The sequence below is a fragment of the Paroedura picta genome, chromosome 6 (assembly GCF_049243985.1).
Source record: "Paroedura picta isolate Pp20150507F chromosome 6, Ppicta_v3.0, whole genome shotgun sequence".
In the NCBI taxonomy this organism is placed as follows: domain Eukaryota; kingdom Metazoa; phylum Chordata; class Lepidosauria; order Squamata; family Gekkonidae; genus Paroedura; species Paroedura picta.
The window spans coordinates 43140158-43167150 of record NC_135374.1 but is presented as its reverse complement, the minus strand read 5'-3'; the positions used below and the strand labels follow the sequence as shown (position 1 = coordinate 43167150).

General features: G+C 42.9%; 1 protein-coding gene across 4 annotated transcripts in view; it reads right to left on the bottom strand.

Moving 5' to 3' along the window:
- BCL9 (BCL9 transcription coactivator) overlaps positions 1–26993 on the bottom strand; it is a 110383-nt gene that overhangs the window by 58845 nt on the left and 24545 nt on the right. For 3 of the 4 annotated variants that reach the window (XM_077342311.1, XM_077342308.1, XM_077342313.1), the window contains exon 2: positions 6162–6287. The gene's annotated coding sequence lies outside the window, so the exon portion shown is untranslated. Of the gene's footprint in view, positions 1–6161; positions 6288–11088; positions 11211–26993 lie in introns of those variants that run through there. The other variant, XM_077342310.1, reaches the window with a different exon arrangement.

The window sequence follows — 26993 nt, the reverse complement described above, 5'->3', positions numbered from 1 at the left end:
ATTTCAACGCTTACGAATATTGCTGGAAGGTAGCTCACCCCTAAATATATGATGAAACACTTGCCACTCATGTATGTACTGCAGACCCCTGGGGTAAAAACCTGTGGCATTAGTGCCTAGACTTGACAAAGGCTACCTGTAAGACTTTAGAAAAATTAAAGGTAATTGCTTCCATTGGGTCATGGTAATACATGGTTTAGCCAGCAGTTTCATTGTGCCAGTGTATTCAGAGCTCTTCCCAGTACAGAGAAATTCAGAAGCAGTTCTACTCAATTCGGTGATGTACCTCAGAAATAAATCTTCCTGCACTTTTTGGGAGGAAAAGAAATTTGAAGATCTATGAGAACACAGACAAAGCTAGATATATTTTCATATCTCCTGATTGGAAAAGCAAAAAAGAGAAAACTTGAAAGGAAACACATAAACATTTCTGCTTAGAGCTGTTCTACACACTACATGTATGTAGAAAAAGATATAGGTAGTAGAATTCTGACTAAATTACTTCAGACTGTGGAGGAGAGATCATATTTTTCAGTGCTTATCCATGTGAGAAGTTTCACATGTGTAGTAGATCACCACATCGAGGCGAGAGCTACAGTGAATTTCCCCATGGTGTATTAGAGCACTTACTACAAGTAGGACATCTTTTGACACAGGAGGAACACTCAAAAATACAGCCCTTCTACCTGCAGTGTGAAGTGATACATTTTATCACCTAGGCAGTTTACTGTTTTATTTTGCATGAATGGTTTGTTGAGTACTAGGTATCCAGCCTCTGCTAGCTTCTTGCATTTCCAGATTAGTCCCTTTCCCTGAGCCTGTTTCCAATGAGTCTCTTCCCAGCACTCACAAGATAAGTGACCAGGAAGGGAATAGTAAGAGAGTGAATCATTACAATAGTGCTTTCGTTGCTTTTGTTCATGAGTATGTACAAAGGCAATAAAGGAATATGGGGCTGACACATAATCACCCCCTATGGATAAGACATCTCCTACCCAATTTCCAGTTTGTCTAGATGCTGTACTAATTCTGGTATGTGTAAAATGAAGGAAATGAGAGACAGATACATCAAGGATTCCTGCTCCAGAGACTTATATCCTCATTGCATAGTAATAAGACCAAAAGTAAAAAAAACCCTCAAGGGTTACTTGTCTCCTGAGGCTTACAGCCATGACTTGTTCTCTGCTCTTCAACCTTTTACAGAATCACCATAAATGACAGAAGTTGCTCTATGTGGAGCTGAGCCTCAGAGAAATGCTGTACCTGATTACAGTTTCCCAAATCCCAAACTAAAGGCCTGAGAGAAGATCCATGTACACCTGAGACTGTACAATATGATAATATAATCCTCACTGTTAACTATCAACTTCCAAATACCTACCATGTTGCCCACTCCCCACCATCCCATCCTGCTACACATACCCCAGATGCATCTGGGGAATTCCAAATAGCTTCAGGTTACTTTCCTGAAAGTGCATGCCATTAATTACAGGATATGCACACAAATACATAGCAGTACCTGGGGTTGGTACAGGTTGTTGGGGAGTAACTGAGGAAATGTCGCCACACAGGTACTCTTCCTTTCCACGCAATGACTCCTCATTTTCCCACAGGTTGTCTGCCCCCCGTATTCCTACACTTGTGGATTTACCTATTAGTGGAAAAAGTCACTTCACAATCTGTGCTCCATGTGCATGGGGTGTAGGATTCCAGTCTTGGACTTTATTCTTGAACAATGAACTGCTTTAGAAATTGAAGATAGTTCCAGAGTAGCTTATGGGTGTAAGTTAGTTTTTCAAAGGACCCTTTGGTTAGCTAAAGACATGAGGCTAAACAGCTTGTTGCTCCTATGTTTCAAGGCTTCCCTTCCCCAAAAGTCATTTTTCCCTCTTTATTTTGTACATAGCATTTTCTTTGCTTTATGAGTGGCTTTAATTCATGGAATGTTTTCTGCATTCTAGAAAAACTAGAGGATGTATCTTGCTTCTTGTGTAAGAATGACCAAGCTCACTGACTTCAGAAGAACTATGGTAAGAACTCATAGTAAATTAAACTAAATAATGTAATCCAATTACTTTTATGTTCAATACACATTCTAGGAACTCTGAACATGTACTATCAAGTAGACACTAAGCACAAATGTCAGATTTTTATTGTCCAATTTTTTCCCAGACTACAATAGGATGTCCCAGACTGTCATTTTTAAATCAGGAAATTAATCCTAGTTCTTAAATGTCAAACTAATTGCAGTCACTGCTGAATCCCGACATTGATGCTCATGCATCAAACAAGCAACTGTTTGATGAACCTCTGTACCATGAAACTTGCAGCTTCTCAGTCTTGTGAAGAATTTAATTTCTTGCCAGTATCCACTAGGATCATAGATGATGGACTGACATTAAAAAAAATTTCATCTTCATTATAGCCTCAATCATCCAAATTAATACCATTTAACCCTTTAAACAGCTCTCTTTCTAACAAACTATTAATTGTAAGCATGCTGGTAAGAATTTTAGAACAATGTAAAGGCTAACTAAAAGTGACTGTATAATGACACTGAATTTAATATACATCAACTCAATAAAAATACACCAAGGAACTAAACTACATAATTTAAAACTATCGATATAATTATAATATTTGTACCCTGCACTTCCCTGGTTAGCTCAGGGTGGCTGAAAACAAACCTAAAAATGAGCATACAAATTAAACATTACAAGATTTAAAACATTAAAACATTTTTAAAGCCACCTCCTTCCAATAATTTGAGCCTTTATGAGGGCTGACCAGAACTTGGAGGGATTTTTATTGGCAGATGGGTTGTCTTGCAGGGAGGCCAGCATCTATGAAGTTCTTCCTGGCCTAAACCATGGGCCTGTCAGAACAGTTCTGGCTTGCAGTCCTTCCAGAATTGTTTAAGATTCCAGAGAGCCCTGAGGTCTTCAGGCAGAGCATCCCATCAGGCTGGGGCCAAGGCTGAAAAAGCCCTGGCCCTGGTTGAGGCCAGTTTTATCTCTTCAAAGAGGGCGTATCCATCTGGAATAAACCCTAAATTTCACTTTTCATTCTATAATTTACAGTGTAACCCTAAACAGAGTTATATCTGACTTGTTTGATGCATGAGCATCAATAGACTTTGCTTAGAATGGCTCTGCTAGGCCCATTATGCACGGCCGCCGAAACGGCGATTTCGGGTCACATGGAAAACGCGGAGGGGGAAGACGCGACGCATACCAGTTATGTACGGGGCGGGGTGCGACGGCGGCAAAACCCAGAGTAACCGATTATGCACGCAGTGATCCGGGCGCCGCTTCTGGTTGCGCCCCGGTCACCCGGAAGCTGCGCTTTCTTCCGCGTTTCACTGACGCGGCTTTTTCGGCGGCATGCACCGAAGCTGCGGCCGGTTGCAGCCGGCTCCGTGCGTTATCGGTGATTTTAGTCGCTGCCATTCCACCCCGAATGTGCGCTAAAACCCCCGTGCATAATGGGTCCTAGTGACAACAAACGAAGAAATTCTTTAAAGAAGTCAATGATGAAATTAGCTACCTGTTACAACTGGTATGATGATCTAGAGGCCAAGAAAGGCAACAGTTTGCCATTGGGAAGATTTTTTTTTAAAGGACCCTCTCTAAGGAATAGACAATAATGAATAGTTGCTCCTGAAAGTCCCTTCCTGCTGATAAGGATGTGACTTCCTCAGCTCCATATAAACTGTTCTCAGGTTTTGGCTCAGGTCCTTTGGGATGGTCTTAGCACATGCCTCTTCTTTATACTTAGTCAGACCCTTGGTCTATCAAAGCCTGAACTGACTGGCAGCAGCTATACAGGTTCTCGTGGTCTTTCAGATCATACACTACCTGATGCTTTTAACCAGAAATGGCACAATCTTGACTCTTCTGCATTCAAAGTAGGAGCTCTACAAGTATCACAGGCCCTCTCTCCTCTTGCCAGAGGACGTCTACAGGTCTCCTTCTCTTTGTATTACTGAGCAGAAGGTGCAAAATAATCCTCTTCAAGAGGGCATTTGCCAACTGATATTTAATGCTGATCATAGTTTACTACTGTCTTGTGTGGATTTCTGGTCTGTTGCTTTACTGATTTGGTATCTGGCTCACTGTTCTTTCCTGTTGCTGCTTAACTTTTACTTTAGTAAAGTTGCTCTGAATGGAGAGACAAGATATTTAACTAAATAAATATGCCTTGATAATGGCTGAGTAAGATTTCCTTTAAACAGTCCATTTTACTGGGAGAGATAGGGCTATATGCTAGAAGACACAATAAACTGTCTTCAGACTTAGTTTCATTTATCTTAAAACAGGATAATAGATATTGGAATGCTTAGTTAGTATGACTTTCTCTGCCATGTAAACCTTAGGGCTAGATTAAGTATAGCAGATAAAAAGTAGGTGCATCCCTAACATTGTTATATCCTATCAAGCCCATCTAGATTTCTATCCTAATCACCCTATCACAACCACTAGCTCCATTCACCATTCTCTTGTTATAAAAGTTCTTGTCAATGTAAAATAAATATTTTTCTAGTATAGGATGACAACCAACTATTGTGAGCTAATTCCAATGGTTGAGGCCAGGAAATTAACCCTGAGACAGCGCTGGCCTCCCTCCTCAAAACACACCATCCTCAAACTAACTTTGTAGCAGAAATGAAGCCCCCGACCCCCCCCCCCCATCACAAGACCATAATAGAGGTGGTCTAATAATATAATTTCATTCATAATTTATTTGGGAAAGTTAATTTGTTATCAATTGTTATTAATGTAACGACCATCGGACTTACCTGTAGGGGGTCCTTTTCCCCTGGAGTAAGGAGGACATCTGGAATGATGGGTTTTCTCTTTGGCTAATCAGGGAAGCAGGAAAAAGAAAAACGCCCTCCTTTCACTTCCTGTCATGCATGCTGCCTCTTCTCTAGTCTTTCTCCTGCCAAGTGGTAGGGAGAGCAGCATAATCCTAGCTTCTGCTACTAAATTCATAAGCAGGAGAAAGACTGGAGAAGGAGAGGCAGCACACATGACAGGAAGTGGAAGGAGGGTATTTTTCTTTCTCCTGTCTCCCTAATAAGCTGAAGAGAAAACCCATCATTCCAGATGTCTTCTGCTCCAGGGGGCGAATTTTAGTGCATGTACATGCCTGTTGAAACCCGCCCTGAGTCAACCAGGAAGGGTGGGCTATAAAAATAAAATAATTATTATTAGCATCATCATCAAACTAGGTGGCCTTAGGCAATTTCTGATTCCTCCATTCCTACATTAAAGGCCTTGGACACAATTCAAAGAACTGTGAAACTAATTTTGAGAGTCCAAAGGGACTTTAGATGAGTTTTCGTTATACTATAGTGGCTGTTGTGTTGCACAGAAACTGCTTTTGAAACAGAAAGGTTTCAAAACATGTGGCATAGATCTAAAGCCAAAAACAAAACAAAAAAAGCTAAACGTTTTTCTAAGCAAGCTCAAGCCCTTCAAGGGACCTTAAACAGCTCTTCTTAACTTGGTCTGTGGACCAAGCAGGAAATAGTAAGACCACTTAGCGGGCATCAAAAAAACCAAGATTACCACATGTTAATCAGAAATTTCAATGTAATGATTTCACAGTCTACAGCAAACCAAAACATTTTTTTAAAGGTGCAAGAAGCTAGATAATAGCTATTATATAATGTCATGGGAACTGAAATATCTGTATTAATAATATTTTGATCAATCTTTGGCAAGGCTGAATATTGCTATCAAACAAAAATGTGCAGTGGTGCTGAATCAGTACTTATAGAAAGAGAGAAACACTTCAAGGAACAGTGATAATTGAAAACTTGGAGTTAAAAGTGCATAGCACACTTTGCTTGATAGGGATGTCTCCTGGGTCTATCCGCAGAACTCTAAAGTCTCTACAGCCAATTGATTCTGCAAGCTCTATGTGTGAAGCAGATAAAGCAATTTTGTCAGACATTCCTCCGATTGTGGCCAGGGATGATGGCATCAATTGTGGGTGGTGGTGACTGAGAATCTAACAGATACTTTTAACATTATTTTTCTTTTTCAGGATGAGGGAAATTTCTGTAGGCACATATTTTACAGAGGTCTACAAATTCCTCTTGCACTTCTATCTGATCCTTTGAACATTATTTTAAAAAAAGAACGTCATCATACCTAGTCACAGGCAGTGTGGTCCAGTAATCTGAGAGCTTGGTTTCAGTCCAAGAGTCTCCCCTTCAAATCGCAGCTCTGTCAGTTTACTTGATAACAGCAGAATCAATCATCCAGCATCTTGACTCTCTAGACAGGTGGGAAAGCCAACAGAAAACATTCAAATTGTTTTGCTGGCTCTGACCAAAATTCATTTTGAACAGCATTCCATTTCCAGCAGTAGCCAGCCATATGCATAAGGGAAGCTCACATAACTGGGGTGTTATGGTAATAAATATTCCTTGCTGTTGGTCCTCAGAATCTAATATTCAAAGGAATGCTATTTTGTATATCTACCTAGCTGCCAGTTGCCACCCAAAACACCTTACAATGAATTGTCTCTCGCAAAACTGTAAGATAAAATGACATCTACTTCAATCCTTTGACAGTGGAAAATACGACACCTGGACGGATGATTCACTAAAACTTGATGGTTCACTTTAGAAATTTTTATTGGCTTTGGGGCACAAAAATGTTGACTTCTAAAATGTTATCTAAGTTCTTCTTCAGCTCTATTGTTAGTAATTCACAGGGCAATCTTAAAAACTAGGTTAACCAATACAGCAGTTGCTTAAAATAGGATATGTAGATATTTACTCTGGTGCAGAGCCAAAGCATAGTTTTTCTGGATCTAGTACAAATCTGAAACTTGGTCCCTCCTATCTCATTCCACCGCAGGTATACAATATCATAAAGTATAAAGAAATAAAATACATTTTATTGTTTTAAATGTCATACACCATGCCACTGTTATATGCCTACAGCTTGAAACCCTCTGAGCCAGGGTTAAGAGTATCTGTTCTCCTACTGCTCCTTGCTCTAGAGTCCACAGAAAAAGCAGAACAATCCGTACCCTAATATAATGTTTGAGGGAATGTATATTATAAATTAAGGAGAAATATCCTTCTCATATAAAAGCAACCAATGTCTTGCAAAAGAAGCATATGGCTAAAAAGGATGGAATCACACAAGTATGTTTAATGATATGCTTCCATGAAAGCCTCAGAAAACGAAGGGAAACAAAGCACCAACAGATAATGTAATACACCTGATAGAGCAATAATCCTCACATGGCAAAATCTGATCTTCACACCTAGTAAGTGAAATAACTGCTGTGACCCACTGTCAAGGTTAGAGGCTAAGGTGAGATGTTAATGGAAAGTTCAGGACTCCGCAATATATAATGGCTCTTTGGGGACCACTTTTAAAATGCTCTTTTCATGTACAGCCTTCACTTGGGAAGTATGATCTGAAAGCACATTCAGTACAAACTGAAGTCACTGTCACATACCAGGCTTATGACCACACAGGAATCTTCTGATTATTTGGGCTGATGTATCTGGTTTACATTCCAGTAGACTATAAGTGAGGATTGCTCATTGTTTGTTTCCTCCTAGGAGCTATTCCACATTCCTCCACTAGACTCCTAGCATAACTCCAGCACCACACTGGTGTCAATCTTTCATGATGTTTTTCTCAATGCGCGACTGGCCATAAGAGAAAGGAGCTCAAATTAGGGAACAAGTATTTCAGGCACATACAACAAAAGCCTCTGATTCATTCTAAACAGCATAAATGAGAAAGCATTAGCAAAACAGTGTGCTCTTGCCATTCCAGCTGAATCTGCTCTAAATCAACAAACAAGTCAGCTAGGTACAGCCTGAACTAATGCAAAATGTGTCAATCAACAGCAAACAACCGGGGATCTGAAATCCACACAGAATCTGCAATGAGAAGGAAGCCCTGAGATGTAAGACTGAAACCTGAAATAACAGCACAAACAAATATTTGCTAAATCCAAGGCAGGGTTCACAAGGCAAGTCCAGAAAAACATGGATGCACTGGCTAAATATTAAGAACTAATACAATTCCTCATAGTATCCATGTTTGCCCCAAATCTCAAAGAACAGTACTCTCTTAAATATGGATCCTCATACTTTTCACAGAGAAGGCTCCAAAAGACACTGTATCCTATCCCCCGCTCCCCCCAGGAGGCATTCTCATTCACATAACATTCAATTCATGCCACTCAGTCCACAAGCAGGCAGGATGCAGAACAAACAATTCCAGATAACTCACTTGGTGGAGCTAAGCCAATGAAAGCTTCCCAAGGGAATTTTATTTGGGTATCTTGGCCAATGTAACTGCCTAGGCCAAAAGCAGATCACCAGCTATGCAAATGCCAGGCAGTTGACAGGCTTCCTCACTTTGGGATTCTAAACAAGCATAGGAGGTAACGAAATCCCCAACTGTTGGTGGGCACCTATGGCTGATGGACTGCTTTTAGCTTTGATGGGGTTGGTTTGTATTAGAAACACATGTTCCCGACATGCAATATCTTCTGATTGGAGCACTATCTAATGCCCCAGGTTGGGAAGAAAATTCCTGACCCTGGTGAATAAATCCATCATAAATCCATCAGGAAATCAGTGAGGTGTTTTGCTTTGGCATCTTTTCCAAGACCATTATTCTAGAATGTTCTGTTTCTGATTGTTAAAGACCTTCAGAACATTAACCAAAAGTTGTTAAGGGCTGAGTTATATCTCATGCCTGATATTTAGGCGGAAACTGCCTTGCCTAAGGTAAGATTGGTTGAGATTCCTGAGAGGGCCTTTTCAGCTACTGCCCCCAGGTTATGGACCTCCACTATCTACCGCCACCCCAGCTGGTGTCAGCTTTACAGGCCTTGGGGATGGGTGAAAGCATTCCTTTTTCAGTCCTGACTGACTGCTTGAAGGTTCTGTGTATCCTTTTATTGGGACTCATGGAGGAGTTTATCTTTATGTTTTTATTTAAGATAGTTGTGAGCTGCCTTGGGGCCCTATATGGAATCAAAGATACCACAGAAATCAGCAAACTAAGTAATAATTCTTCTACCTGTTTTTACCAAAAATAGCTCACTTCTCTACTACATTTGAGGTAGTTGTAGAGTGAAATTGCATCCCTTTGCAGCACATTCTGCTTCCCTTCCTAATTTTCATGTAATTAGTTTGAATGTACATCATTAGTACGGTGCATTGTTCACTCCTAGTGACATGTTCTGTGTTATTCTTTAGGGTGATTAATGAAAAAGGGAGAAAAGGAAAAAAAGATACTCTATCCTTATTTTACCGTCTTTAGTGCTGGCAGTAGATGTCTGGACATACATTTTGCTGTTCCAACATTTCTAATAAAATTATCCTCATCAATATCCATCTTATTATGTGTTTCCAATCTTTTAAAAAATTAATCTGATTTGTCTACATATTCACCAAGACACTTATTTTTTTCTAAATATGTACACATACACTCGCTCTCTTTGCTCTCTGTCCTCTGTATTAAACTTGCATGTCCTTTAAGAAGATTTTAAACAATGAAGGCATAATTGATGGATAGAGGTGCAAACACACTAGGATGGCGGAAGGAAGAAAAGGAGATACCTGAGAGACAGTGGTACAAAGGAATCTATAAGGTACAGAAAAATCAAAGTAACAAAATTAGGGTTCCCAGACACACTAGTGGAGGTGGAGGTCCCCTGCTGAAAGGCCCTACCATCCAGCCACTAATTAGCTGGCCAGTAGAGGACATCCAGGGCATCGGGGGTGATACTCTGGTATTTGGGTAAAACCTCTAATAGTAAATTTGGCTTCTACCATCGAGTTTTCACCAAAATACCAGAGCATCACCCCAATGTCTCAGAAGTGATGATGTCACTTCTGGGTCATGTGGGCAATGATGTTTGCATGTCACTCACATCAGCAGACCCTCCCTCCTGCTCCTGGTAAGTCCCCCCATCCACTGCTCATTACCTAATCCATTGCTGGCAACACCAAACAAAACTGAGGGACAAATCAGCATGGAAGACAGAGGAAAAGAAATAATTGAGAAAGAGGGCTTCAGAGAGACATGTGAGTTGGAGTAATTTAAAGGGGGTAGTACAGAGAAAAAGGGAGTACACTCTATGCCTCATGGCGACAGAAAAAAGTTTACAGAACAAGGGTTAAACTAGGTAAGCACCAAGTTAAAATGCTAACTAAAAACCATACAAAAATGGCTTTCAAGACAATCTTTGTTTGCTGTAAACAAAGCTATATACCTCCTCCTGGAAGATGCTGAAGTCACTGAATTTAATAGTATGAGAAAGCTTTCCGAAGCCAGCAGAACATACCTGAGAATATGATATTCCTAGAGGAAGAGGAAGAGGAAGTGGCAGAGGTTTTTAGATGTACAACAGTCAAATTTTCTGGCCACAGAACGGAAAGTGGTAACCTCCTTCACTTCCTTTGTGGCTTGAACGTAAACCACAGCTTCTGCCTTTGGCTTAGGATAAGAAATCAACCCCCACTACAAGCCCCAGCTCCCTGTCAGTGGGGAGGGGAACATCACCCATCAGCCCTGCATGTACCCCACAGCAGTGCTCCACATGCAGAGTGCACAGAGGCCCAGTGGGTGACAACCAACAAGAACATCAATGTAAGGGTGTCCCCCACTCACCACAGCGTTCAGCAGAACCCCGTGCCATTGAGGGCATCATCATGCCAACCCGTGTGCCACCCCCACCGGAGGCACAGCAGGAAAAGGGGCAGACAGATACAAGATAGGTCTCTCACCTGACTCTCGATGTGCCCCTGTCCCTCATCCAAGTCCCTTGCTACAACAAGAAGCACCTCCAGGTTCTCCAACCACTTATTCAACTGTCACTCACATGGAGGAAAAGGTGAGCAGGATGGGCTGTGGCGGATATGAATCCATGCCTGGGGGCCCAGCAAGGGGCTAGAATCCCCTCCCTCCACCAGGCCACCAGCAGCCACGACACCTGGTCCAAGGGCACCTGACATGCCCTTCCCCTTTCTGTGTATGCTAGGGCAGAGCTGCTGCCATCCAAAGACACTGAGTCCGCGCTCTGCATCACCTTCGCCTCAGGCGCCAGAGCCATGGACTCTGTGATGCTCAGCGACCGCAGGACCATGCACCTCCTCGGGGTCTGGATGCATAACTGGTCCACATCAGCCATGAACATCAGGGATTAGGGACCTAGGCACAGGGGAGAACACAGCAGTCAATCCTAAGGAGCTTCTAGGCAGGCACCAAGTCCTTACACCCTGCTCGCCCCACCCCCCCGGACACAGCTCACCTCCCTCAGTCTCTGGCCTGGGAGCCTGGAAATGTCAAGGGTAAGGTGACCAGATATCTGGCCTGCAAGGCGGGACACGGCGCCACCACCCCGGGGGTGTGGTGGTTGGGTATACACTTAGTCAGTTTGTTGAGCTGCTGGGGGTCCCATGTGCATGGTTACAACTGTGGTGAGGGGGAATTAATTTAAAGTTGTAATGGTTGTCAATGGGCTACAACACCTTTTTTGCCGGTGCAACTTTGCTTCTGCTCCGGGGGTGGCTTTCCCTCAGTGGAAACTCTTTGGAAACTGCCACTACATCCCTTAGACGCCCACTTCTACAACTGCAGCAGGGTTTGTGCTACTGCTCCACTGGCATGCATCTGTGGCACTCCTGCACCAGTGGGACTCAGCAGCACAGCATCACTACAGCCCTGCACCAGTGTAAAATGCCCTCACACTAGTGCAACTCTGAGTTATGCCTGCATAGGGTTTAGTCAGGTCCCTATTCCGATTCCCTCCCCCTCTCCCCTTAGGATTGCTCTGCAAGGTAATTAAGAATACGTAAGATGAAAGAACTTGCAAAGGAACCTGTATTCATCACAGGTAAAGTCGGCAAATATGTAACCTGCCCATGAACACCCATATAAAACTGCAGAGACATGTAAGATCTAAAAATGGAGCCATAATTTCAGAGCATTCTTAAAGTGAATTCAAATAGGCTTTCTGCCTATTAGTTTCTCACCCACAATTCAATTACAGCATTTGGTTTACGATCATTTATCTTACACAGAGCCACAACTGACACACACACACACACACACACAAACATGTCTGATGCAATCATCCGAAGAGCCAACAAGATAACATTTCATTCCGCTTTCCAAACCAGGGACAGAAGGTCTTAGGAAGGTACCACCCTCTTAATGACTGGCCAAGCTTTACGGTGCAAATGACAAACACCATGCAAAATCTAGCCTCATCCCCATAAGTTCAAGAGGAGGCCACACTAGTCTGGACACTTCAGCTCAGGTCCTTAGAGTGATAACATTAAGAGAGTGAGTTGTATCATCTACGCCGGGTCTTCAGCTTCTTTCTAGACTCAAGGTGCTGCCTTGATGTTTAAAGCCTCACACAGAGCTTCTGAAGGACTGCTTCCATACATATCAGCCAACCCAAAACTGGTAATCAGCTCTGTGGGCTTCCCCCTGGGAACCAGCCTGAAGGGAATTTCAGCTGGAGGAAACCCAGGGAGGGCTTGTTTGGCGATTGCCCCCTGAATGGGGAACTCCCTCCCCCCAGCTTTGAAAGTGGCCTTCCAGAGGGTTCTGAAGTTCTGCCTGTTTGGAAGGGCCTTTGGACTGTACCACTAGGTGCTATTGTGGGGAATAGAAACTGACTGTTTGGCATTGCTGAAATTGATTTTGATTTTATTTCATAGCGATAACTATGGAGCGTTTTTAGTTGAAAGCTGGTCTATAAGCAAACAATATCATCAGTTTCAAAAACCAGGCATTTACCTGAACCCCATGCACTGGGTTATGCCAGGAGCCAGCATGGGGTAGAGGTTAAAAGCGGGGGACTCTGATCTGAGGAACCAGATTCTCTTCTCCTCCACATGCAGCCAGCTGGGTGACCCTGGGGCAGTCACAGTTCTCTTAGGGCTCTCTCAACTCCACCTACTTCACAGAGTGTCTGCTGTGGGGAGGTGAAGGGAAAGGCATTTGTAAGTCCCTGTGAGACTCCTTCAGACAGTGAAAAGCGGCGTATAAAAACCAGCTCTTCTTTTTCTTCTCTTTGCGGGAAGGGTAAACAGGGAAGGAAGGGAATGAAATGAGCAATAACACTAGAATCATTTACACTTGGTTCTACATCTGGTTGTCACAAATTGCAGGTGTTAACTTGCACTAAACAGAATACATAATTGCCAAAGTGCCTGTTTTAATGAGTATATACTTTAGTGTGAAATATATAGAGGTTATACCATCCCTGCTGCACAACCTCGTTAATTCTAGAGGAGCTGCAACAGAGGTGAATGAGGCCTGGGCCATTTTTACAAATATCTATTTCATCATTTTCGCCCTACAAGGGATAGCATGCTGTCTTCTGCATCAGTGTTCAATGGTCTCCTTGAGGCGGCTGGACTCCCTGTTTAATCAGACATAAAACAAATCGCTTGCGGAGGCAGAGGCGTATAAGCTGGCTTTAATTACAATATTGTAACACCAATTAGAGATCTATCTAATCGAGGACTCAGTACTTCCTACTTGGGTATTACTCCCATGTTGGGATAATTGCTGCTAATTAAGCTTGGAACTAATTAGGCCAAATGATCTCATTTATACCCACAAATATGACTTCCAGGAGTCCACAAGTAAAACAAGGGTGATTTTTTAAAATTTTTAAATTGTTCTTGGTTGTTCAACTTATTTTTTTGCATTTGGAAGGAGATATACATTTGAGGACAGTGCTATCTCCCCATAATTTCCTTCCTAGATCCCAACAGAATCTGATATCTTGCTAAGAGCAGAAGCCCACACTGAAAGAAACACCATTTATGAAACAGTATTTCCTCTTAAAATGCTGGAATCTTTGCCACCAATTTCAGTTTGGATTTTAATCCTTGTGCATATTAAAAAGTGTAATCATTTAATTTAAAAGTGCTTTTCAAGCTGCTATAAAACCAGAATGGTTTTAATTCAGTTTCCTACACCAAGGCTAATTTTCTACACATAAACATGCTTCACAAATTAACCTATATTACCCAACCTATCACAAGATATAAACAGAACCACCAAGGCAGAAGTGTCCATAGGACACTTTTAAAAACGTACCCAGGCTTACATTCAGAGTTGTTGAATACAACTTGCAATGTATTGGGAGAATATTAGGGAATATGCATTAACTGGCTTAGCTTGGAGCCAGTAGTCCTTGACACAGGAATACTTGACAATAGGACAATACAGCTACTGGCGGAGTCCTGATTTTACTAAAAGGTCAACTAATTTAAAGCATGATTGTGTGAAGCTGCATTACACCACTGCTACATCATGCTTTCGTAGAGAGAGGTTATAAAATAATATGCATTTTTCCTCTTCTAGTTTCCCCACCTTTTCCTGCAGCACTAAACTTTGCCTAGGCTGCATAACAGTGATTGCACCATAATAGGAAGAGCTCCAGTCAGCCCAACATTCGACTTGTTCAAAACATTTTACTCTGCACTCATAGTTGTCAAGGCAGCTCACATTCTGTTAAAAATATAACATCATAATTAGAATGAGAACGAATTTCAAATTTCAACACCAGATCTACATCACAAACCAGAACGATAAAAAACGGGGATCAGAACTAACAACAATAATTCTTCTGTCACACAAAAGCTTGAAAAAAGGAAAACATCACCAAAGGGTATGATACAGATATTTAAAGGCCTAAATGAGTAGAAAACTGTAGAACTGGCAATCTTCTTTTCCATTAGAAGTTTTTTTTCAACTTTTCCAATTGGAAAAAAAACTCTGAAAAAAGAATGAGTAAACTGTCTTTCAAGTCTACCATAGTAGGCAGACCCATGGCAATCTTCTGTTGGGCCTTGGGGTCAGGCTGTCCATCCCTCCCTGATGACTATTTTGTTGACTGGAGTCCCACTCTGGGTGACCCTCCAATCCCTTCTGATAGTCTCAGACAGAGAGGGAAGTGGGTTACATCACCCTCAGTCACCTACTCTTGCTCCTCCCATTAAACTCTCTAGTGAGCATTTTGGGTAGTTCAGAGGGAGACCTCCTCAGCCAAAGCCAGATACGTATAGTCTACTACCCCACTCTCAACCAATCCAGTCCCTCCTAACTTCTCCTCTGCACATGGCTGGCAACTAGATTTTTCATTGCCAGTGATTTTTTGCTGGGGTTCCAGATATTTCCCCTACTTGTTACCTCTTTGCTCTCAAGTACATTCCTCTGTTTATAAAAGAAAGAAAAGTGTCCCTTTTTGTAGTTTTCCTTATTTCTTTATTCTGTAGGACTTCTGTCAAAAGGGAATTCAGGTAATATCCCTTTTCAGTGAGATTCTTTCATCAGTGACAAGTCCTCTGAGTCTTCAGTATATTTATCAATTTTACAAGTTTTGAGAATTTAAACCTTATATATAATAATAGTATAATACGGGCCACAGGCTCACATAGGTATGGGGATACCGGTCTATATTGACACGTTCGCTCAGACATGCTATGATGCCTCCCCATGCTGATTCAACAGCCCTGTAAAGACCAAGGGCCATTCCGCACCAGGATCTATGTAGCAAATTGGTTGCGGAATGAAAAAACGCCATTTTAAATTGTGGAATTCGTCGTTATGCATGCCTGGCTTTGTAGTGGAATCCAGTTGCGTTTCTATCGTTTCCCACAGGTTTCCGGTCTCGGCAAAAATCGCTAGCCAGGAAGCGATATTGCCAAGCTTTGTCCCACCCCTGGCCGTCAATCAAACGAGCAGCCAATGGGCGGCCGTTATCATGCTCCCCAAAAGCCCCTTTCCCTTTAAGGAGGGTTTTAAAAAAAAAACATGTTGCAACGAATCTGCGTTGATTCGTTGCAACAGAGAGACCCATCTAGCTAGCAGGTGGTGTTTCAGCTGCTGTTTCATCGTTGCCATACTCCCCCCGAGTGAGAAAAAAATACCCCCCCGCACGGGCGCAATTTTGGGCCAAAAATAGAGTGAAAAATAAAGGGAAAATAAACCAACAAACTGGGCTATGTGTTGCTTGGTGCTTGGTGACTTAAAACAGCTCTGGGGAGGGACTGCAGCCAGGGAAGCCTCGCTGGGTAAACGAAGGCTCACCGGTGCGTTGATCTCCGCTTGCTCCGAGAGAAAAAAATGGCGATCGCTTCGCCGGAAGATCAGAGGAGAGAGCCAGGGGGAGGGACTTTGCAGAAACCGCAACAATGGCAACGCACAGAACTTTCCCGCTAGTGTTGCAGATTGCTTGCAAGAGTGTAGCGCTTTCTGGAGGGTGAATCCACTTTTGGGGATTTCCCTGAAAGCGCTACAACAAAGCGCTTTTTGCGGATCGGTTTCAGGAATGTTGCAGATTGTCAACGACGTTGTGCATAACAGCAAATCAGTAGCGATTTCAATTTGCAACCATCGTGCAATTTTGAACGAGTGCGGAATGGCCCCCAGAATAGACATCTCACCAAAGTGTCCCCTAGGGCAGTAGTCCCCAACCTTTTTATTACCGGGGACCACTCAACGCCGGGGACCACTCACCGGGGACTACTCAACGCCTTTTACAGAGGCCCGGTGGGGGGGGTAGTTTACTCCTCTACTCTCAACCACTGCCCTAACGCTCTCTGATCACTATGGTAATGTTTAAACATCTCTTCAAAATAAGATACAGACACGCCACAACAATGAACATAAGGAACATTTTATTTTCATGGAAATTTTAACTCATGACAATGACAAATCAATGGGAACCCTGAGCTTGTTTCTCTGCAACGAGATAGTCCCATCTGGGAGTGATGGGAGACAATGACACCCGAAGTGTGTTGTAAAGCAGTGGTCCCCAACCTGCGGGCCGCAGCCCGGTGCCGGGCCGCGAAGGCCATGGCGCCGGGCCGCGGCTCCCTCTCCCCGCCCCCCCGCAGTAAAAAACTTCCCAGGCCGCAAGCTTGCGGCCCGGGAAGCTTCTTACTGCGGGAGGGCGGGGAGAAGGAGCCGCGGCCGGGCCGCGCCCGTGCGGGCGTGGCTCGTGGGCGCGGCCCGATGAGGGGGTGCGGCCCGCGGGCGCGGCCCAATGTGCGGGTGCGGCTCGATGCGGGGGCGCGGCCCGATGCGGGGGCGCAGCCCGTGGGCGCGGCCCGATGCGGGGGCGTGGCCCGCACGCGGGCCGCGGGCCGCGCCCCAATGCCCTGCCGGTCCCCAACCTCAGAAAGGTTGGGGACCACTGTTGTAAAGGGCCGGGGGGGAGAGAAGGCATCCTTCGGGGCCCACCTCCAATTAGTTGAAGGACCACATGTGGTCCGAGGCCCACAGGTTGGGGATCGCTACCCTAGGGTGATATACTGCAGATGAAGGCAATTTTTAAAATATTGTTTATCTGCCATTTTTTACATTAAAAAAGCACTCTAATAAACTATGTAATAGCTATTTAAGATAATCTATAGCAGCGGTCCCCAACCTTTTTATCACCGGAGACCGGTCAACGCTTGACAATTTTACTGAGGCCTGGGGGGGGTAGTCTTTCGCCGAGGGATGTCACCGCCGCCTGAGCCCCTGCTTCGCTTGCTTTCCTGCCGGCGCCCCTGACTTCCGACCCCTCGCTGGGCGGCGCTGCTAGCAGCAGCTGCGCAGTGCCACGCCAAGGGGGAGCCCCAGCTATGGCGGCTGCCGGAGAACACCAAAGGTGAGCCGGTGGCAGAGTAGCAGGGCAGCCCCCGAGGAAGCAGCCGGGGAGGAGTACAAGGAGGAGCTGTAGCCCGGTACCGACTGATCCACGGACCGGGACTGGTCCCCAGACCGGTAGGGGGTTGGGGACCACTGATCTATAGTATTCAGTTATTACAATTCCTATAGGCATCTACACTGTAGTCATCTACAACTCCCAAGTTTTCACTTGCTTCAGAGTACTTATCAGCCGTAGAATGAGAAGGAAATTGGTCTACAGTTAGAAATATACACTCTAATGAAACAACAAGCTAACATTTGAAACAGTAAAGAAACTTGATTGTATGAATCTGCTGTCCACTGAAATAGAGATTTAGAATTGGAAGCTTAAAGTGGGTGGAAGAGGACACTTTATGCTCCCCTCCCTCTATGCCTTTTAAATGCTGAACTTGAAGAGGCATGGGGGAGGAGATAAGATTACCAAGTGCTGCCAAATGGCAAGCCCAGTCAGGATCAAGCCCTCATGGCATTTTTAAATGGCCAAGTTCAGCACTAAGATAGTGTCAGCGTCCTCAGGTTGGATCGGAGGATGATGTAACTGCTCAAAGGGGCATGAGTACAGATAAACAGAGGGGATCCAACCATTCTCCAGTGGTCTTCCTCTAGCCTCGAAAGCCTCTCTCCAAATTAAGTGGCTCTTCCTCCAATGGAAGAACCTCTTAAATTGGAAGAAGTCTCCTTAAACTGCAGGAAGATTTCAGACTTTCCTTGATGATTTCCTGCTGATTAGACTGCATGACCAAGATGGAGGAGAACCAAATTCAAGTCTCTACTTGAACCAGTCACACAGTCAGGTATCCTACCTCACAGGGTTGTTAATGGGTATAAAATGGAAGAGAGGAGAATGATGTAAGCTATGCTGGATCCCCACTGGGGGAAAAGGTGGCATATAAATGAAGTCATCATCATCATAAATAAATAACTTTGCTCAGTGGAGTGGTAGGACAGGTTTGGATCCACCTCGATAACATTTTTGCTGTTTTCCCAGCTACTGAATTTACATGTTTTAATAACTGTTTGAAGCTTTTATGTTTTACAATTATCCCAATTGTATGCATTAACTTAGTTGTATAGGTTTTTTATTTTCTAAAAGTAATAAGTCTAATAAGACAATATGTATAGCTTATATTTCAATCACCCCTTCTAATTTTATTTTTTTCCCCCGAGGTTTCAAAAATAACAAAAATTCTACATTATTAAGTAGGCCCCTAGTAAACAGACACAGGAAGGAAATTCCATAAGTGAAGTGCCACAAAAGAAAAGTCCTATCTCTGCTAGATGTTGATTTCTCTTCTGAAAATGTGCCACAAAAAGACAGAGATGGTCCTTAAAATACTCTGGCTACATACCATTTATGATGTGACCTTAGCTATATAAATGTACAGGTCTTTGCCACCACCTCACCGCCATGAATACACTCAACCCACACACCAGTCTCTTAGGTCTAGTCTGCCCATGTGGCGGAAGCAACAACGTGATAACTTGGCAGTGGTAAAATGCACCTTTCAATATGTAGTTGAGGGATCACATTTTAAACCACACCCTTGTGCAGTGGGGAGCAGCCTAGACTTCCTCTCTGAAATATTGTTTTGAATGCAGTAGGCTTTTATATGTGAGAGCCAACAGAAATGGGATCCTATCAGCTGCAATCTTAAGTGGTACAGTCCATTCTACCACCTCCAGCATTAGTTTTTACGCCAAGTACTCCAAGGTCTTTGCTACTTAGATAAAGATGGTTTTTAAAAACCCACTGTTTCTTACTTCGTGCACAACTTGTCTCTTTTGTTGCCACCATTAATAGTCTGTTTCCTAACAGGCTGTTTAGCACCATTGCGAGGTGGTTGGAAGCCTGGAGATGAACCACAGATGACACTGCATCAACAGAGCAACAAAGCAGTTTGGCTCTGGGTTCGGTCATTCACTTAACTTGCTGTAATCCCCTGGAGTTCTCTTCTACCACCCTTGGTCACATCGTTTTAAAGGTCAACTCCTAACTCTAATGCTAACCCATTATGAAAGAGTTATTAAGGTCCAAATTACAGAGAGGAAGTAATTAATCCTCTTTTACATAAATATCTTTGGAGATTGTGGAACACTATGTGCAATCTTGTCCTTGGTCCTCCTTGCTCAGAACAAAGTTCCCAGTAGCAGGCATGTGTTATTTCTACCGTAGCTCAGTATCAACAAACAAAAACAGCAACTGGAGAATCATCTCATTCACATCTCAAGACCACTGGCAAGAGATTTCAACATGTTCTGCTGAAACCAGCAAATTTTCCCCAGCTCATTTTACTATTTCTTAATTTTTGAAAAATAATGTATTAGAGGTAATGAAATCCAGGGAGGACGCAGAAGTCTTACAGCACCTTAAAGATCAACAAATTTTATAAATTTCAGTGGACTGCTGCCCATTTTATCAAGGTGGGTCCTCGGTTGTCAGCTAGGCCAAAAGACCATGGAATGTGTGAAATGCAGAGTATGACATTAGTATGTAAAATTCAGCTGTAATCTCTGATTGACGGTAATGTAGTGTACTTAGTTCTGCTGAACTGAGAGAGGCAGTATGTCCACCCAGTTACTTCTCTGAAGCAAACCCCAGTTTTCTTCCACTTCGGAAAAGTCCTCTTTGGTGGATGCAGAGAACACTCATTTGGAAACAGATGCCTCTGTGTTAGGAGGAACGTCCTACCATTTGGAAACCTCCCAAAGTTCAGTGACTGGACCCAGTCCCCACGACAGCCATCTCGTTACGGTGTTTTGTTTTCAAATTTTCAAAGTGCTCACAGGTTCTACAAGATTGGGGGCACCCTTTGCTAAGCTGTTTAACAACTTGAATGACTGAGAAACTCCGGTCTTTTTTCCCCCCAAGCATCAAAAAAAATGTGGTTAATATCTCGATGAATTATAATGTGGCACCTTCACAATGAATTCCCTCAGAAGTTCTTCTGTTGGAGAATGCCAACTGTTAAATCAGCAGCAGAGAGGACTGAGTATTGAAATGTTTTACTGTGGGGGACTTTAAAGATTCTGATTTTCTCACTTGTGTACCTACTTAATGTTCAAGAATCCATTTTCGTATCTGAAACAGTAGTTTAAATTAACTTCCTTTATCATGTCTTTGTTGCTAGGGTAATGCCATTAAATTTAGGACAGACAACAGAAGGTCATTGTTGCACTGAAGGATCTGCAAGTCTTTTAGCCTCTAATGCAGGGGTAGTCAAACTGTGGCCCTCCAGATGTCCATGGGCTATAATTCCCATGAGCCCCTGCCAGTAAACACTGGCAGGGGCTCATGGGAATTGTAGTCCATATACATCCGGAAGGCCGCAGTTTGACTACCCCTGCTCTAATGGTATGGCTGAGATCATGACGTATCTCAGTGAATTTAGGCACAGAGCTGCCACCTGCATTTGTTGGACTGGTTAGATTACAACCCAGTCCAACAAAGCTCCTAGTAGTTCAAACTGGTCCAAGACATTGCCAACAACATGATACTTCTCTCAGATAGGTGACAGACCTGGCCTGTCTTATAAAGAGCTCCCTAATCTAAAAGAGCTTCTTCCCAGCAACAACATATAAGACACAAACTCAGATTTTGTGACTAGTCACTGTACTTTTTCTAATTACGTTTGAATTTTACATAACAATGTCACACCCTGTAATCCCTGCATTCCTGGCCTTCTGACCTTGCTATTCCGCCAGCTCCACTATCCGCCTCCCTACTAGAGCCCAAAGTTAGTGCTACAATAAAATGTTTGAGTCTTTAAGGTGGCAAGAAACTCCCACTTAACTTTAGGGGCTTTTGCCAGTAAATGGATTTTTTCTGGAAATCTGGATCAAACCAATTCCTCTGTGTACGTGGTGAATTGTTTATTCTATATACTTCAGTAGAAATCAAACCCAGAAGCTAATTGTTTTGACTTTTTCTAAACTCTGCCAGCTCACAATAGGACTTGTCTTTAAACCACAAAACAATGTGTAGCCCCATCTGAGTTTCTATAACAACAATGTGAGTTTCTCTCATATGTCAATTTCACATAAAACAAAGCCAGGCTGGAAATAATTTTTTTTAATTTATAGTCCACCTTTCTCCCCGAGACTCAAAAGCAGATTATATAGAAACAGGCTACAATTCTTATTCTTTGGCCTTGAAATTTCTTAGGTTCTTATCCCTTGGAGTATACTTCAGGACCGAGATCCTGTTGCTATCACATCCTGCGTTCAGGTAGGTAAACATCCGAGCTGGTAAGATCAATCACTACTGTATGACACCCTGAACGTTCAAGAATCCAATTTCATATCTGAAACAGTAGTTTAAATTAACTTATTTTATCATGTCTTCGTTGCTACGGCAATGCCATTAAATTTTATTTAAAAGATAATAAACTTTGTGCATGAAAATATACCTAAAATATTTACTTTAAATATACCTGAAAATACAGAAAATTATTGTGTTGTAGCAGAATGTCCATACAGGACTGGCGGGGGGGGGGGTGTTCAAATCCCTCCTCAACTATGAATCTTCCCGATTGACCTTCACAGTTGCCAACTCCAGCTTGGGGATCTCGGAGTGGTGTCTAGGGAGGGCAGAGTCCAGGGAGGGAGCTCAGCAAACATGGGTTGCCAGAAACTCTGCCCTTTGAAATTGCCATTTCCTCCAGATGATTGGTTCTCTGTCACCCATAGATCCATTGTAATTCCAGAATGCCAAGACCCACTTGAAAGTTGGAAACCCAAAGGCTAACCTTGGGCCGGTTACACTCCAGTCCGACTTAGCCTAACCTCACAGGAATGTTACTGAAAAGTCTACATGGGGTTGGAGATAATTAGCCATACTTTCCTGAACCCCTGGAGAAAGAGTGGGATTAAAAACCATATAACTGAACAGGTTTTTAAATAAGCCTTTGGGGTTTCTATCTATAACTATTAAACTTTACTAAAGGAACTCTGCTTGTGCTAAGACAACTTTAAGGTACATGCAGCTCTAGATGTGCATCTTCCACTGTTTGCACACACACACAGTATGATCTACTAAAGTCAATGCTGACTCTGTTTTATGTATCCTTACCATACATGTCCCAAATATGCACACTGGGTTGGGGTCAGTTTTGCTCTTCCCTTCTGGCCCTGTCCCACATGACTTTTGCCTCATAATCCCCAGTATCACTTCCCTGATGATCAAAGAGAGGAAGAGGTGGTTTTTTTGTACCCTGCTTTTCTCTACCTGAAGGAGTCACAAAGCAGCTTACAATTGCCTACCCTTCCTCTCCCCACAATGGCCACCCGTCTTTTTCTTCACCAATAGAAAACCTGGTTGGATCTAACCAATTACAGCTTTAGGTGTGTGTACTCCGCCAATGTGTTACAGGCCCCTCAAGAAACCGTAGGAGTCAAGGCTGATTGTTTCCATTTCTCACTCAGGAAATGTTTGCCATAATTTTGCTTGCTTTTTAGTTATAACCTGATGCTTATCACATACTTAGATCTATATAAAAGCCATGCTCTCTGCTGAGTTGGAGCAACTTCATTTTTCAAAACTCAAACTCTTAAGCAGGTGAAAGGACCATACGGCATAGATATTCTTTCTGGAAGAATCAGATTAATTCACACCTGAGCTCTTCCTCTTCCTTTTATCCTTTTGCACAGCATACCGGACCACTAACGATCAGCTTCACTGATTTCACAATCCATGGTCTGATGGGGGCCTAGAGCAGGGGTAGTCAAACTGCGGCCCTCCAGATGTCCATGGACTACCATTCCCATGAGCCCCTGCCAGCGAAGCTCCTTTGATATATTTCCCCCCCCTCTCTCTTTGTATTTTGTTTTTTGTAAGAAAGGTGGTTTTGGTTATGGTTATATCAGAGAGAAGTCCTGCCATGTTTTGAACTTGTGAGACAAAATTGCACCAGTTAAAATTTCTAAGGCTGTAATCAGTCATTTGAATTCACAACTTGGCTTTTCTATAAACTGCCTCCCTTGCCGCCATGTACATGCTGACAACAATTTTTTTAACATACTTGGCAAGATTTGAAGCCTTTCCCATATCTGTCTGAGGGCCAGACTTCACATGACAGCAACTGCTATAGGATTAAACCCATATCCACTGTGATTGTGTTAAAAGTATATGGGGAGGTGTCCAATTTAGATGAAGCCCTTGTCCTCTCAGGAGTTACACGGTTACATAAATACCCAACAGCTACAGCCTGCAGGGGATTTCCGTGGATGGAAGTAGGGACAATTTTTACTGATTTACCCTGGATGCACGAATGCAGTCTGACCCCTCATGTTCTTCTCAGGGTTCAGAGGACAACAATATGCTGCAGCAAAAAGAGAGAGGTGAGGATGATGCCCCGATAAAGAAATTGTTCCACCTATGGGAAATTCTGGTGGGATCCCAGTAAAAAAAAAGAGTTGTGTGGATGACTAGAGTTCCCACTCTTTCTGTGATTTATTTCCCTTTAGTTCCATTCTCCAAGATCTCAGCCTCAGGGCTGGTTCACAGACGCAGGGCAATGTGCAGGTAATTCAGTGGCAAATTCCTGAAGAGCTGTAATAACCCACACCACTTCAGATTGCACGTGCTGGATTCCAGTGCCATATATTGAAATGGGATCCTTGACCTGCAGTGAAAATTGGTGAAGCCTCATTCTACTAGTTTGCCATCTTGCTGCCTCCTCACTCCTCACCTGTGTGAACAAGGCATCATTTCTGGTATCAGAGCCTAGCTAGGTGAAAAGCGGTTATGGGGAAAGGAGAGAGAAAGAAGGGACCACTCTCCTCATCCACCAATCATCCCATTCCACCATTTTTAAAAGACTTTTAAGATTTGCAAAAATATAGTACATAACTTATAGTGTATGAGAATGCATACACAATCTAGGACTCAGTCCTCAGTGCCCAGAGGATTTGGACCGAATCACAGAGTGGAGGATCAGGCTTGGAGCACATGTTATTTATCCTCAGTGGCACCATTTCTTATTGATCAGTCACAAGCTGACAGTGCTAAGGAAATGCAAAACAGAAGAAATACAGTCAGCTCCAAAGCTTACAATCCAATATTATTTCAGCTCTACAATAGATGAAGGTTTCACACACGGCCAAAACCAAGTGTAAGTAGCAGTTTCAATGAAAGAATGCATTTTACATTTTATAATGACTTTGCTGAAGAAAATATTTTGGGGAAATTACCAGGAACAGGTGCCAGGGATGAAGAGATACATGAAAATAATAATGGTATAAAATAGTCTGGTATCTGGAATAGCCTACACAAATCAGGCAAATATATGCAAATTTGTTTTATCTGCATAATTTATTCATTGGCTAGAACTTGGAGGGTTTTTAAAACTTGGGTTACCTTGTTTCAGAGATTCTTTTTTTTTTCTTAGAGTAGAAAAAAACATAGTAGTGAGGAAGAGAGACACAGGAAGCAAAATTAGTTTCTGCTAACTGTGGTAGAAACACAGGGCACAATCCATTATGAAGTTTTAATGCTGCTACCATTTCTTCCAGTATGCTTGTTCAAGACAACTTCTGATGGACTATGACCATGGATTCTCCAAAACTACAATGCCACTCTTGGACCTTGCACTAGCAATGAAGGCCACGTGCATAGCTAAAGATTTATAATCTCCTATTACACAGAGAAAATGGGATAGGATTGAGCACAATGTAAGTGATGGGGAAGTAAGGCAGAAGAAGGGTAGAGGTAAAAAATGATGGCAGCCTTGTAAGGTGAGGAGGAGAATATGAGAGATGTCAGAGGGAAATGACAGGACTGTCACCTATAAAATACTGGAGACACTCAAAGAGAGAGAATGGAAAATGGCATGAACAGAGAGGGATGCAAGGAAGGGAAGCACAGAAAGGCATAAATAAAGAAGAGAACTGCAATAACAAGAAAGAGAGGAAGAGAAGTAAGCTTCCTTTGGAGGAAGATCTACGGTGCCCCCCTCCCCCCTCTCCAGCAGAAGAAGCAAAGGAAGAGGGAGAAATTCCTAAGGTTACCCATTTTCCTTAAGTGCGCCAGGCATTTTTTTCGTCAGTGCCAGGCGAAGCTACTATCACCCTACCTGGCCCCAGAAGACCTTATCACAGTGATCCATGTGATGGATTTGGATGTATGTGTAAAATGTTTTCTATGTTCAATAGATGTGAAGGCCTAGGGAAAAAATCTAGAAAAATGGAATGGGAATGTCCCAAGGACTCTTTGGGGGAAATTTGGGGAAGCACTGGAAAAATAACTCCTTTGATTTTTTTGCATTTCAGAATAAATTAAATGTTTTTTTCAAAACAAGGGTTACTCAAAATATACAGTATAGAAAAATGTAAAGTACATAAGAAACTCCAGAATTAGATAATGATTATTCTTATATATACTGTAGTCAGCATATTTGCAAGGATATGTTTATTGTTTAAATGTGAGTAATCCTGGCAACAACTAATATGTTATTACTAGGGCACAGATTCAGTGTGGTGGTGTAGTGGTTAAACAGTGGCAGACTAATCTCAAGAGCTGGATTTGATGCCTCTTCCATGTGCAGCCAGCTGGGTTGCCAACCTCCAGTGGAGCTAAGAAAAAGAGTCAATAATTGGCTGTGCAATAACGTCTATTTCGAATAAATAGACTTTATCGCACAACCAATTATCAATTCTTCTCTCGGCTCCTACTTTATAAGGCGGTCCTGTAAGTAAAGGGGCTTCAGACCATTTAGGGTTTTAAAGGTTAGCACCAAAACCTTGATCCTGATCCGGTCTCCAGGAGCCAGTGCAGTTGGAAAAGCACTGGTATGGTATGGGCTCTCCATTTAGTCCCAGTAAGGACTCATACCACTGCATTTCCACCTTGGAGGAAAGACTTTAGCCATTTTAAGGCTAGGCCTCAAATCCCCACATCGACTAGGCATTGGGCTAGCAGCCCATGGTTGATTATGTTGAACGCCACTGTCAAGTCTGGCAAGAGCAGCAGCGCCATTACATCTAGATCTGGTCTCCAAACTGCCTTTGGAGATCATCTGAGAGGGTGACCAGGGCTGTCTCCACTGGACTGGAAAGGGTCAAAGGCCGATGTCTTTACTAGGAAGCTCTGTAGCTGTCCTGTTACTCCCTGCTCAATCACCTTCTATATGCCATTAAATGCCAACAATGTCCCTCTGTTCTCTACATAGGGCAAACAGGTCAAACCCTCCACCAAAGAATTAATGGACATAAGTCTGACATCAAAAATCACAAGACTGAGAACTCTGTAGGGGAACACTTCAGCCTTCCAAA